This window comes from Carcharodon carcharias, chromosome 11 (genome assembly GCF_017639515.1).
Source record: "Carcharodon carcharias isolate sCarCar2 chromosome 11, sCarCar2.pri, whole genome shotgun sequence".
Taxonomy (NCBI): Eukaryota; Metazoa; Chordata; class Chondrichthyes; order Lamniformes; family Lamnidae; genus Carcharodon; species Carcharodon carcharias.
This window is the reverse complement of record NC_054477.1, coordinates 69,591,149-69,605,448: the sequence shown is the minus strand read 5'-3', so window position 1 is coordinate 69,605,448 and position 14,300 is coordinate 69,591,149.

Below are 14,300 nucleotides of genomic sequence, written 5' to 3'. Positions count from 1 at the left end.
GGAGGAGGGCCCCCCACATCACCAGGCAGGCGTGGCAGGAGGTGGCAGTGGCTGTAAGCTCCCATGACGATGTGCGGCGCACCGGGACACAGTGCTGCAAGCGCTTCAATGATTTGTTGTGCTCTGGGAGAGTGAGTATCACGTCAGCCATGGCCATTTTACCCAGCAGGTAGCCTTAGCCTTTGAGGCCCCCCCACCCCCCACATCTTAGTGTCGTTACTGCATTGGGCATTTGTCGCATGCTGGGTGGGCAAACAGATAGTGACCATGCTTACATCAGCCTTAGTGGTTGAGGAAAAGATGGGTTCTCCCTGCAGTATATGTTGGTGTTTGTCGTATTTGAGTAGTCTGGGGGCAACCTGCAGGGGAGGCAGCTAGACAGATACTCAGAACTCCAACACATGTCTTATTGATGGTGATGAGATGGTGAAAGGGGAGCCTCAAGGTGTCGTGGCCAACAGCCATCTGCTGGCCTCGGCGCCGCACCTAGTTGTGCCTCCTTCCAATGGGCGCTAAGACCTGTGTGTTATTCAAAGTGGCAGATGCCGAATGTGTCCATTGGGGGAGGGGGTTGGGAGCAGCCGTACTATCTTCTGGGGACTGATTACCAGTAGTGTGGACAGAAGCTGCTGGAGGCCTCAGACGGACCACTGTGGTTGGGGTGTGGTGTACGTGTGCAGAGTAAATGAGTGAACGGCCCCAATAAATCCTCTTCTCTGTTCTGCAGGCAAAAACAGAGCACAATCTGATGGAGTGCCAGTGGACTGCTGGTGGGCACGCCATGCTGCAGCACTTCACCACCTACGAGGAGCAGGCCATGGAGCTGGGGAGGAGGCAGGCGGCCAGGGCGGCAGGTGTCAGCGAGGCTGGGGTGCAGGGGCTAGATATTTGAGGTCCACAGTCCCAGCCACTCTGTCTCCCCACCATCCAAACCACTGATGGTTGCTGCGATCGTTAATGGTATGAAGGTCAATAATGTGACCTGTCAATCTCCTGTGCTACATGGCAAATGTCGCAAGTGTTTGCAATGTTTCCTCATCACTGCAACTCTCCAGGAATCCAGATCAGGTACCCCTGCACTCTCCCCACTCCAATTCCATCCCACCCATGCAGCGCAGGTCACAACTGGACGCAGAAGTGCAGATGTGGCCTCGACTGCATTTTCTGCACTTGCAACATGACCTCCCTTTTCCTACATTCTATTCCTCATCTAGTGAAGGTAAGTCTGGCTTCAACCTTGTTAAACGCCTTACGTACCTGTTCTGCTACCTTAAAAGGTCTGCCCAGCAAGATCCCTGTAATTGTCATGACTTCCCATGGTCCTACCATTACTCATGTATTCCCATACCTTGCTTGTCTTGCCCAAGTGCTTAACCAAACACTTATCCACATAACATTCCATGCGGCATTCCTTAGGCCATCTGACTAGCCTGTCTGTATGTGCGTGTAATGTTTGGGCCTCCTCTTGACTATTTACCACTCCACCAATGTTTGTCTCCTTAGGTTCTTGAAGGATGAGTGACTTATGAGGCTGGGGGGGAAAGGGATGAAAGATGTTACTGACTGAATGCTAACTGATGCACTGTCCTTGTTGTTAATTTCAGCATCACCACCACATGGCTACCCCCAACAAGTCTGGAACCCCCACTCCACACCTGAGGGTCAAGACTTGCAACTTGCAGCACATCATTTCAGCCAGCCAGGCACCAGCACAGCGACAAACACTTCGGTGGTGAAAGTAATGTCAGCTACTGTCCTGGGGCATGGTGGAGAGGGCACTTCACAATCGCTGGAGGAGATGGCAGGGACAGAGAGTGCTGATGGTGCCAGCAGCCAGAGGACTGCAGAGGACCAGGCACATGCTGAGTCCGGCAGTGATGATGTGCCTCTGGAGATGTCAGCCATGCAGCAGCTGTAGGACAAGTGGCAGGATGCACAGGGGCATCTGGCAGGGTTGCATGAGGGTGTGCTTCAGTTGGTTTCTGTGGTGGAGGAGTCCAGGCAGAGTGTAAGTGAAGGCATGAACCTCAGGACAGAGCTTCAGGCTTCGTCCACTGAGAGATTGGCGACTCTCATGGAGAGGCGCTTTGATCGGATTGAGACTCATTATTGGGTTTCGCTCTGACCTGCAAGCCCTCACAGCGGTAATAGCCACAGGTGGTCATTCCCAATGTGAGAGATGTTCTTGGCACCAAGTGTCGCCTCTTGGTGCCCATGCATCTGCGGTGAGCAGGGAGTTCCAATGCGACCTCACATCGGCGCAGCAGCCGCCTGTCGTTGCTGCGAGCTCCTCTCAGGGTGCTCCAGAAGAGGGCAGCAGCTCCTCCGCCCCTCTGCCAGTGACCGTTGCATCCGTTGAGGCTGCGACAACTGGGGAGGTGTCAGTTCTGGAACTGGTCACTCCCTCCCAGGCGGGGCCAGCACAGGCTCCACAGGCCAGAGGACGCCCACCAAGGTTATCGATGCCAACAGGACAGCAGAGTCAGCAGGCTGTCTCACCAGCCACTCCGAGCGATGGTATGGCACCTAGATGTAGCACCCGCAAACGTAAGCATAAGGCACGTTAGGCACTCCACGGGTATGTCACTGGTGATTTTGTGTTGGCCCTAGATTAGGGAAAAAATAGTTATGTATGTCAGGGCGGTGTTTGTGTTTTACGTTGGACTGAATAAAGTCCAATTTCCTGACCATGGCTGAGGGTGTTTCCTTGGTGCTGCATTTGTGTGTTTCACAGACATCTCTTGAGTGTTTGAGTGGACATTGATGTTTCTGTACTAAGCCCTTAGTTGCAGCTGATGAGGTGGAAGATGTAGCACCTAAGTGCCATGTGTGGAAGCGCCAGGCAATGATGATCCTGATGATCGATGTGTGTGGAACTAGCTGAAGGTTCGTTGGATTAAAGTGTCCTGGATGTCACTACCTCCTTGGTGTCGGGTCGGCGTGCTGCCCCTCATCATCGCCCTATGCTTCCTCATCCTCTGGGCCACTGCTGGATTCATCATGTGAAGCCTCATCCACTGCATCAAGGTCTTCATCGTCAACTGCATCCCCCCTTTCCAGCTCAAGACTGTGCAGAGTGCAGCATGTTACCACTATCACAGAGACGTGATCTGGGGGGTTACTGGAGTGCACCCCCTGAGCGGTCCTGGCAATGGAAGCGCATCTTGTGAAGACCGATGTTTCTTTCCACCACAGCCCTAGTGGTGCTGTGGCTCCTACTGGAGCGCTGCTCAGCTTCTGTTCTTGGGCAGTGGAGAGGTGTCATGAGCCACCATCTGAGGGGATAGCCCTTGTCACCCACTAGCCAACCATCCAGCCGAGCCGGAGCACTGAAGAGCGCCGGAACCTGGGAGTGTCTGAGGATGTAGGAATCATGGGAGCTGCCTGGGTACCTTGCACAGACTTGCAGAATCTGCATCCTGTGATCACACACTATCTGCACGTTCATGGAGTGGAAGCCCTTCCTGTTGACGAAGACACCGGGCTCACCTGCTGGCGCCTTGATGTCCACATGTGTACAGTCTATAGCACCCTGGACGCGGGGGAAGCCAACAATGGCCACGAAGCCTCTCGCTCACTGTGCCTGACTTGCCTGGTCGCAGGGGAAGGGGATGAAGGTCAATGCCCGTCTCAACAGAGCGTCTGTAACCTGCTTGACACAAGTACGGACAGCCGATTGGGAGACACCGCAAAGATCACCCACCGAGCCCTGGAAGGAGCCAGAGGCATAGAAGTGGAGGGCAACTGTGACCTTGAGAGCTGCTGGCATGGGGTGTCCACCCACACAGTAGGGGAAATCTCAGGGCCAATCGTCCGACAGATATAGTTGACTGTTTCCCTTGACAGACGGAGCCTCTTTCTGCACTGGACCTCAGTCATATTGAGGTAGCTGCTTCGCCGCCTGTATACCCTGGCAGCAGGATAGTGGTGTCTTCTGCGGCCCCTTCCACCTTGGACAACCTCTTGGCCCTGCACCCCTTGTGCCTGTACCTGGCCTCCCAGAGGTGGCTCCCCTGGAGGCTGATTGTCCACTCCTAGCCTCCTGCTTATTTTATCCCTCCCTTCCTCCTCAGAGGAGCTGCCTCCAGTGAAGATGTCAGAACCCATACCCAGGCTAAATGGAGGCCTCCAGAAAGCTGCAGGCCCGATAAAGATTACTGTCTGCAGACTGCTGAGCTGAAGCTTCAAAAGGCAGAGAGATCTATTGGAAATCGATCTGAACTGGTAACAATCACACAGGCAAGTTTAAAATACTTCCTGCATTAAATACTTCAGAAAAAACACTAACAACCCCTGTGAGCCCGCATATTCCACCCGTGAATGAGGTTTGTTAAAAAATCACTTACCCGCCTGCCCGTTGGGCCTGTGCGCCAAGGCGAAATTCGCACGGGCTCCTCAAAATCATTGTCAATTGCCAACTTAAGGGCCTTAAGAAGGCCTTTAATTTATGGCGGGCGCGCATCGCGCTTCATAGCATGCCCGCCGACCTAAATATTGCAATGCCGCGCGCTGGCGTCGGGATGCTTGCGTGACATCAGCGTGTAACATTTTAAGCACTGACGTGTGGGCTCTGCCATCCGCATGTCAGCTAGAAAATTCAGCCCAAGATTGTTCAGCAAGTGCTGCCCAATTGCAGAATCAGACCTAACGGTAGAATTTTTGTTTTGGGCTTTGCATTCACAGGCTAGCTGAGTGTGGTCTGTACTCGCTTACTGCGAACAATTGAAGGAACATGATGTTTGATTCAATCAGCCAAACATTGGAACATACGGCCAACATACCTGGCATCACATTTGCACTGAAATTCATACACAACATTGCTAATTTGTGCGGTAGGCAGAATGTCTTTTTTAAAATGAAGGCAGTATTCTGTTAGTGGGAATTATCACTCGTGTAGCCACTGCACCTGGAGTGGCCAGCTCCTGAGGTTGCAGATTTTTCTCCTGACAATCAGTCAGACTTTTTTCTTGAGATGAAAAACCCTCGATGACAGTGCTGGTCTCTCACTCCTGCAGTAAAGATCCAATGTGTTCAATCTTTTATACCCTTTTGCAGTTAGTTTACTATATTGACAAGCCATACTGTCCTATGAAGTGTCTTTTATAAGTACAACATCCAATTATATTCTGCAGTCTTTGTTTAAGCCTCCCAAAAAGTTGTCCATCTTTCTTTCATTTTCTCCAGTAATTTTCTATTATGTGAAACCCCTTAAAGTCAATTTTCCAGGAAAAGATGTTTATATTTGCTGGAACACTGTGCTTCACCTTATCACGATACAATGCCTAGTCTTCATAAACTAAAGCATTATGGTCTCTGGCAAGTCTATAGTAGCCTAAATTTTCACTGAGCTAGGCTGAATCGGGAGCTCTTTAAAAATGGTGGGTGAGTTCCAATTTCGGGAGTCCCAACCCCATTCCTGGGCTGTGTGATTTTTGGGAATGCCTTTAAATAGTGAGGGCTGGTCCCTGTCAAAAGTCTGCATTTGGAGCTTCCAACTGATATTGGCTCCATTGTGGATATAGGCATGCCCTACACCTCCACAATTTTCATGGAGCCAAGCCAGGTTTTTAAAGAGCCATGGTTCACAGTCCCTCAGTGGAGTTGTGAACCATTGTGTGCATAAGGGGACCTTTTAAAAGGTCCGTTCAAAAGGTCCTCCTCATCTCCCTATGCCAAGCTCTGCCCTCAGCCAAAAGAGCCCAGGTAGCTATTTTAATAAGAGAACACTACTCCCCAGAGGAAGCATTGTTTGATTGGCAGCTCAGGCTCTTTGATCTCTGAGGTCAATTTCACAATGTTTGTTTACACAAATTAAGTGTTATAGAACCATAGAGCCATAGAAAAGTTAAAGCACGGAAGGAAGCCATTCAGTCCATCTTGTCCATGCCAGCCCAAGGACACCCAGGTGCCCTTTCTAATCCCACCTTCCTACACCCGGCCTATAGCCCTGCAGCTTACAGCACTTTAGGTGCACATCCAGGTACTTTTTAAAAGAGTTTAGAGTTTCTGCCTCTACCACCGACTTGGGCAGCGAATTCCAGACACCCACAACTCTCTGCGTAAAAAAGTTCTTCCTCATGTCCCCCCTACACTTTCTGCCACTTATCTTGAATCTATGTCCCCTGGTTCTAGAATTCGCCACCAATTTTCAAGGGTTTGTGGTTTGTGATGTTTGTACCTTCAAAAGGCCTGGATGATTGACACTTTTACTGGTTTGTACTTCAGACTTTTTTTTATATAGGAGAATCTTTTCAATTAGTGAATTTTTACCCAAGGTTTTTTATACATACCACTTTACACTATAAGGTTCATTGGTTCTAGAAAGTACAGTGATCCAATGGGCATGGAAGTGCCATAGCTTGGCATAGGGGTCATGAGGAGACACAGGGAGGCATGAGGTGGAATGGACAGGGCATGGAAATTGTTTGAAGGGTGAAGAGGGTGTGAGAGGTGAGGGCTGGAGGGCCCAACAGCAGTGATGCAAGCCTTTTAAACAGCCCGTCTCTGCACCTGGCAGCCCCTGTGGCTGCCTCTACACTTCTTCCTGGGTCGGCTGGCCCGACTCTAGCTTGCGCCCATCCCCCAGCAAAGAAGATCCCGCCTTTATGAGCACTTTCTCCCAACTCCACCTCCTCACCTCGAAGATGAAAATCCAAGCCATTGACTCTGTTGTTTCTCTTGATTGCATTTGTTTTGAGTCTCTCAGCTTGCTAAATTCAGCAAATTTAATTTTAAAAGATTGACGAACAAGAATCTCTTCATCAGTACTTTCCTAATTTTCCAAGGCAGGCTGGTTGAATATCAAGCTTAAAATTATGTCAAAAGTCCTTTTCATCTTATATTCGTCCCGTCAAGTGTCTTAGCCTGACTCAGCAGTACAGAAGGGAGTAGCATAAGCTTTTCAGATGGGAAAGGAAATGAATGTCCGAGTGGGACTCGAGAATACAACTTCCAACAAGAAATTAGGAACTATTCGGGCTGATGTAACAAAAGCTTTCTCTACACAAAGTGTGATTAACATGTGGATTAAACCTTCACAAAGAGTAGCGAGAGCAAATTCCCTGGAACCATTTATGAAACACCTTGATGCTATGGTGGGGATTACTTTAGAATCAAAATAGGCTTAATAGCCTTTTCATCTGTAAATATTTTGGGAAGAATCTACAAACTTCCTGACCTTCCAATATGGGGAGCAGTGAATGACTCAAGTCATTGATGTACCTCAGGACCCTGAAGTAGTGTTGTTGAGGGGTCAGTGGGAGGTGGAATGAGCTTTGTTCATGGTGAGTGGTGGGGCAGATGAGCCAGGAGGGTTGGAATGAGCATTGTCAGGATGCGAAGTTGAGGGCTGAGGGGGGTTAACAATGTCACACGATGAGGGAGGCAGTAAGCATTTTTGGGGTGAGGGAGAGGGCGAGCAATGCCGTGAGGAGAGGGACAAGGTGGACAACGCTGGAGGGTGGAAAAGAGTGGACATTATTGGGTGCTGAGGGAGGGGTGAGCATTGTTGGAGGTGGTAAGGCTGTACAGTTAAAGAGGGTGATAGGTTGATTCAAAACAGTGTAAGTCAATGAACTGAGTACAGACCTTGAGGGGAGTATTTGTAGGTCATGACAAAAAGGGGCATGACTTCACTGGAATGGCTCTAGCTATTTGCTTCCTGATTCAAATTAGAGCTAGGACCAGAAGTTCAAAGGCTCCAGTGTAAAATAGTAAGTGGGCAGTTTAATTTGCAATCAGTGACGGGCACATGCGCACTACCACTGACCAGAGGATTTGGGCCATTGTTTTTGGAGCAACTTTGGATCAACCCTGGAGCAAATAACTTTTTTTGGCAAGTGAGGAAGAAAACATTTTATGTCAGTTTCTCACCCCAAATCAATGCTCCACAAATTCTTTTGTGCTTTTCATCTGTCATCATGATCGCCCTGCCAAGTCTACTTAAAGTGATTGTTTATGTTTCATTTCACCACCTTGCACGCACAAGGTGCACAGATTCACTCAAATGCTGCATCTAGTTATTCAATGATCAGGACAAAAAGGAGAGGAAACAGAAGTGAATCCTACCTGGTTCCTGATGGGCAGAAGAAAACTGGCAAGTTATAGCCATTCATTTACACAAAGGATTAGAGATAGAAGTAAAGTATTTTGATCTATCTTCTCAACTGCATCCAAAAGCTATTTTCTCATGGACAGGGAATATAAACATCCATTTTATCCAAACAAATATCTTCTCTGCATCCCAAAATAGCACTAGAGCTAGAGTTCATGCTGTTGCACTGATACACAATGTTGAACAGTCAGTCTGTTTGGTTCATAAAGTGGGATCCTCAGATGAACCCACTTTGGGCTGGGTGCAGTAGTTTAATGTGATTTACCTGGAGGCTGCGATCTTACCCAATATTTTATAACCAATTGATTAAAAATGTTGCATCTATGATACTTAAACATTTGGATTTTGTGCACTGTATGTATGTGAATGTAAAAAATTTGAATGCAGTTTTAAAGTTGAAATTACAGAAGGCTGCTGGGCAATATAATGACAGCTAAACTATACATGCAATTAGCACCAGAGGTGAAAGTGTTTGCTAGTGAAGATGAGTATAAATAATTTATTTTTAAAATATATTTTTGGTTTGTTATTAGAACGTAGGTGTAGCGAGGATGCATTTACTTCCCATCCTTTGCTTCCCACATAAGGTTCTGGGTCTTCTCCTTGAACCTTTGGTGAATGTGTTCCAATAATGTTGTTAAGTAGGGAATTCCAGGATGTTGACTACAATGCTGGAATGGCGGAATAGATCTAAGTCCAAATGATGTGTGATCAGCGGGGAGCTTGCAAGTGATCAGTGACATTGTTGCTCTTGCCATTCTCAATGGTCAAGATTCTTGTGTTGGGAGGTGCTGTCAAAGTAACCTAAATGAGTTGCTATAGTGCATCCTTCAGAAATTCAAGTGTTCACAAGAAAACAAAAACACAAGAATTAGGAGCAGGAGTAGGCCATTTGACCTATCAAGCCTGCTCTGCCATTCAATAAGATCATGGCTGATCTGATTTTGGCCTCAATTCCACTCTCCTATCTGCCCTCCCATAACTGTTGACTCCCTTGTTGAACCAAAGTCTATCTAACTCAGCTTTGAACATATTCAATGATCCAGCCTCTACTCCTCTTGGGGAAGAGAATTCTACAGACTAGCTACTCTCTGAGAGAAAAAAATTCTCCTCATCTCAGTCTTAAATGGGAAACACCTAATTTTTAAACTGTGTCCCCTAATTCTATATGCCCCCACAAGAGGAAACATCTTCTCAGCATCCACCTTGTCAAGTCACCTCAGGATCTTATATGTTTCAATACTTATCTCTCATCCTTCTAAACTATAGGCATATAGGCCCAACCTGCTCAAACTTTCCTCATAGCAAAACTCCTTCATACCAGGAATTCAGTCGAATGGACCTTTTTTGGACAGCTTCTAATGAGACCCCAACTATAGACAGTACTCCAGATGCGATCTCACTAAGGTCTGTACAGCTGTACGGCTGTAGCAACACTTCCCTACTTTATACTTGATTTCCTTTGCAATAAACATTAACATTCCATTTGCCTTCCAAATCACTTGCTGTACCTGCATAATAATTTTTTGTGATTCATGAACAAGGACATCCAGATCACTCTGCACAGTAGAGTTCTACAGTCTCTCTCTGTTTAAATAATATACTGCTTTTCAGTCTTCCTGCTAAAGTGGACAAGTTCACATTTTCCCACATTTTGATCTGCCAAATTTTGGCCCACTCACTTAACCTATCTATATTCCTTTGTAGACTCTTTATGTCCTCTTGACAACTTATTTCCCTACATATCTTTATGTCATCAGCAAATTTAGCTGCCATACATTCAGTCCCTCATCAAAGCCACTGATATAGCTTGTAAATAATTGAGGATCCACCACTGATCCCTGTAACATTTCACTGGTTAAAGCTTTCCAACGCTAAAATTATCCATTTATTTCTACTCTCTTCTTCCTATTAGCTAACCAATCCTCTATCTATGTTAATATGTTACCCCCCTACACCATGTGCTCTTATTTTGTGAAATAACCTTTTATGTGGCACCTTACTGAATGCCTTTTGGAAATCAAAATATACGAAATTGACAGGAACTCCTTTATCCTCCCTGCTTGCTGCTTTTTCAAAGAAATCTAATAAATTAGTCAAATACAATTTTCCTATCACAAAATCACGTTGACTCTGCCTGATTTTATTATGATTTTCCAAATGCCCTCCTTAATAATGGGTTCTAGCATTTTCCCTTTGACAGATATTAGGCTAACTGGCCTATAGTTTCCTGTTTTCTGTTTCCCTCCTTTCCTGAATAGTGTTAAATTTGTGATTTTCCAATGTACTGGGACCTTTCAAGAATCTAGGAAATTTTGGAATATCACAACCTAAGAACCTACTCTCTCTGCAGCAATTTATTTTCAGCCCCTAGGATGTAGGCCATAAGGTCCAGGGGCATGTAAGCCTTTAGTTCTAACAGTTTTTTTAGTGCCTTTTCTGTAGTGATTTTGGTTTTTTAAGCTTCTCCCTTTGTTTTTTTCATGAATTTTGAGTATTTTTGGAATTTTTTGCATATTCTACAGTGAAGGCAGACACAACAAAACCTGTTCATGCCTCCACCATTTCCTTTTAACCCATTACTAATTCACTAGTCTCACCCTTTAAGGGACAAATGCTCATTTTAGTTATTCTTTTCCTTTTTAAATACTTGCAAAAACTCTGACTAGATGTTTTTATATTTCTAGCTAGCTTTCCCTCATACTATAATTTCTCCATCCTTCTTATATTTTTAATTGTTTTTTGTGGTTTCTAAATTTTGCCCAATCTTCCAACCTACCACTAGTCTTCACAGTGTTGTACGCTTTTTCTTTCAATTTGATACTATCCTTAACTTCCTTAGTTAGCCATGGATGGTGCATCTTTCTCAATAGATTCTTTCTTTCTTAATGCAATGCATCTTTGCTGTGAATTAAGAAATATCTCCTTAAATGTTTGCAACTGCTCCTCTACTTTCCTACCTTTTAACCTATTTTATCAAGTTCACCTTAACCAATTCTGTCTTCATACCATTGTAATTGCCTTCATTTAATTTGGAGACACTAGTCTTAGACCCACACTTCTCACCTTCAATCTAAATGTGAAATTTTCTCGTTATTATCACTGTTGCCTAGGGGTTCTGTAACTATAAGTTAATTAGTTAATCTAATTTCATTGCACATTACTAGGTCTAAAATAGGCTATTCCCTCAGCTAAAAACAAAAAAACTGTGGATGCTGGAAATCCAAACCAAAACCAGAAACAGAAATACCTGGAAAAACTCAGCAGGTCTGGCAGCATTGGCAGAGAAGAGTACAGTTGACATTTCGAGTCCTCATGACCCTTCAACAGAACTAAGTAAAAATAGGAGAGGGGTGAAATATAAGCTGGTTTAAGGCGGGGGGGGGGGGTGGCGGGGAGAAGGGGGGGTGGTTGTTGGGACAAGCAAGCAGTGATAGGAGGAGATAACCAAAAGATGTCACAGACAAAAGAACAAGGAGGTGTTGAAGGTGGTGATATTATCTAAAAGAATGTGCTAATTAAGAGTGGATAGCAGGACAAGCAAGGTACAGATAGCTCTAGTGGGGGTGGGGTGAAATAAGACTAAAAGGGCATAAAAGGTATAGATTAAAAACAATGGAAATAGTGGGAAAAGAAAAATCTATATAAATTATTGGAAAAAAACAAAAGGGAGGGGGAAGAAACAGAAAGGGGGTGGGGATGGAGGAGTGAGTTCAAGATCTAAAATTGTTGAACTCAATATTCAGTCCGGAAGGCTGTAAAGTGCCTAGTCAGAAGATGAGGTGCTGTTCCTCCAGTTTGTGTTCAGCTTCACTGGAACAATGCAGCAAGCCAAGGACAGACATGTGGGCAAGATAGCAGGGTGGAGTGTTAAAATGGCAAGCGACAGGGAATGCTGGGTGATGCTTGCGGACAGACCGAAGGTGTTCTGCAAAGCGGTCACCCAGTCTGCGTTTTGTCTCTCCAATGCAGAGGAAACCGCATTGGGAGCAATGAATGCAGTAGACTAAGTTGAAGGAAGTGCAAGTGAAATGCTGCTTTTCGTGAAAGGAGTGTTTGGGCCCTTGGACGGTGAGGAGAGAGGAAATGAAGGGGCAGGTGTTGCATATCTTGCGTTTGCATGGGAAGTGCCGTAGGAGGGTGTTGAGGAGTAGGGGGTGATGGAGGAGTGGACCAGGGAGTCACGGAGGGAACGATCCCTATGGAATGCCTCCGGGGGAGAGGGGGGTGAAGGGAAGATGTGTTTGATAGTGGCATCATGCTAGAATTGGCGGAAATGGCGGAGGATGATCCTTTGAATGCGGAGGCTGGTGTGGTGATAAGTGAGGACAAGGGGGACCCTATCATGTTTCCGGGAGGGAGGAGAAGGCGTGAGGGCGGATGCGCGGGAGATGGGCCGGACACAGTTGAGGGCCCTGTCAACTACCGTGGGTGAAAAACCTCGGTTAAGGAAGAAGGAGGACATGTCAGAGGAACTGTTTTTGAAGGTAGCATCATCAGAACAGATGCAACGGAGGTGAAGGAACTGAGAGAATGGGATGGAGTCCTTACAGGAAGCAGGGTGTGAGGAGCTGTAGTCGAGGTAGCTGTGGGAGTAGGTAGGCTTGTAATGGATATTGGTGGACAGTCTATCACCAGAAATTGAGACCAATAGGTCAAGAAAGGGAAGGGAAGTGTCAGAGATGGACCATGTGAAAATGATGGAGGGGTGGAGATTAGAAGCAAAATTAATAAAATTTTTCCAGGTCCTGACGAGAGCATGAAGTAGCACCGAAGTAATCATCAATAACAAAAACAGAATTACCTGGAAAAACTCAGCAGGTCTGGCAGCATCGGCGGAGAAGAAAAGAGTTGACATTTCGAGTCCTCATGACCCTTCGACAGAACTTGAGTTCGAGTCCAAGAAAGAGTTGAAAAATATACCAGATTGATTGGTATCGCAATGGGATGGACGGATATCACCCAAACGTCCAGGCCCAAACCCACCAACAGATACGCGGCTTGGAGGGAGGTGGAATACCGGAAGTGGACCAAACTCCAATGCCAAGGAATCGGCATCGAGTATTATGGAAATGACTATGCCTCTAATTCCTGGACGAGAACCTGTTTCAATATTAAACAATCCAGACTAATAAACAGTTTACTACTACGGTGCAATCTCTACCCTACGAGATGTACCTTAAACATTGTGGGTGAAGTGAAAGCCTTTGGTCTTTCCAGCATTCATCTCCAGACCCGTCTTTTGGCAGAAGTCCTGCACAATTTCCAAGTTCTTAGCCATGCCGGCATAGGAGTCACTGAGCAGAGCAATAGCGTCAGCGAACGCCAGGGCTGAACAACATATCTTCTTTCCCATACAGGGCAAGTGGACGCCCAGCTCTGCCTCTTGCAGGGTACAGATAAGAGAATCCATAGCGATATCATCAATATACCAGAGAAAGAGTGGAGGGAGGGGGCCAGAGTAGGACTGGAACAAGGAATGTTCCACATACCCCATAAAAAGACAGGCATACCTGGGACCCATGCGGGTACCCATAGCCACACCTTTTATTTGGAGGAAGTGAGAGGAGTTAAAGGAGAAATTGTTCAGTGTGAGAACAAGTTCAGCCAGACGGAGGAGAGTAGTGGTGGATGGGGATTGTTCGGGCCTCTGTTTGAGGAAGAAGCAGAGAGCCCTCAGACCATCGCGGTGAGAGATGGAGGTGTAGAGTGATTGGACGGCCAAGGTGAAGAGGAGGCGGTTGGGTCCAGCGAACTGGAAATTGTTGATGTGACATAAGGTGTCAGAGGAATCACAGATGTAGGTAGGAAGGGACTGGACAAGGGGAGAGAGAAGGGAGTCAAGATAGCAAGAAATGAGTTCCGTGGGGCACGAACAGGCTGATACGATCGGTCTGCCGGGACAGTCCTGTTTGTGGATTTTGGGTAGGAGGTAGAAGCAGGCCGTCCGAGGTTGGGTGACTATCAGGTTGGAAGTTGTGGAAGGAAGATCTCCAGAGGAGATGAGGTCAGTGACAGTCCTGGAAACAATGGCTTGATGTTCAGTGGTTCCTCTCCCTGGACCATGACCCCACCACTGAACATCAAGCCATTGTTTCCAGGACTGTCACTGACCTCATCTCCTCTGGAGATCTTCCTTCCACAGCTTCCAACCTGATAGTCGCCCAACCTCGGATGGCCCGCTTCT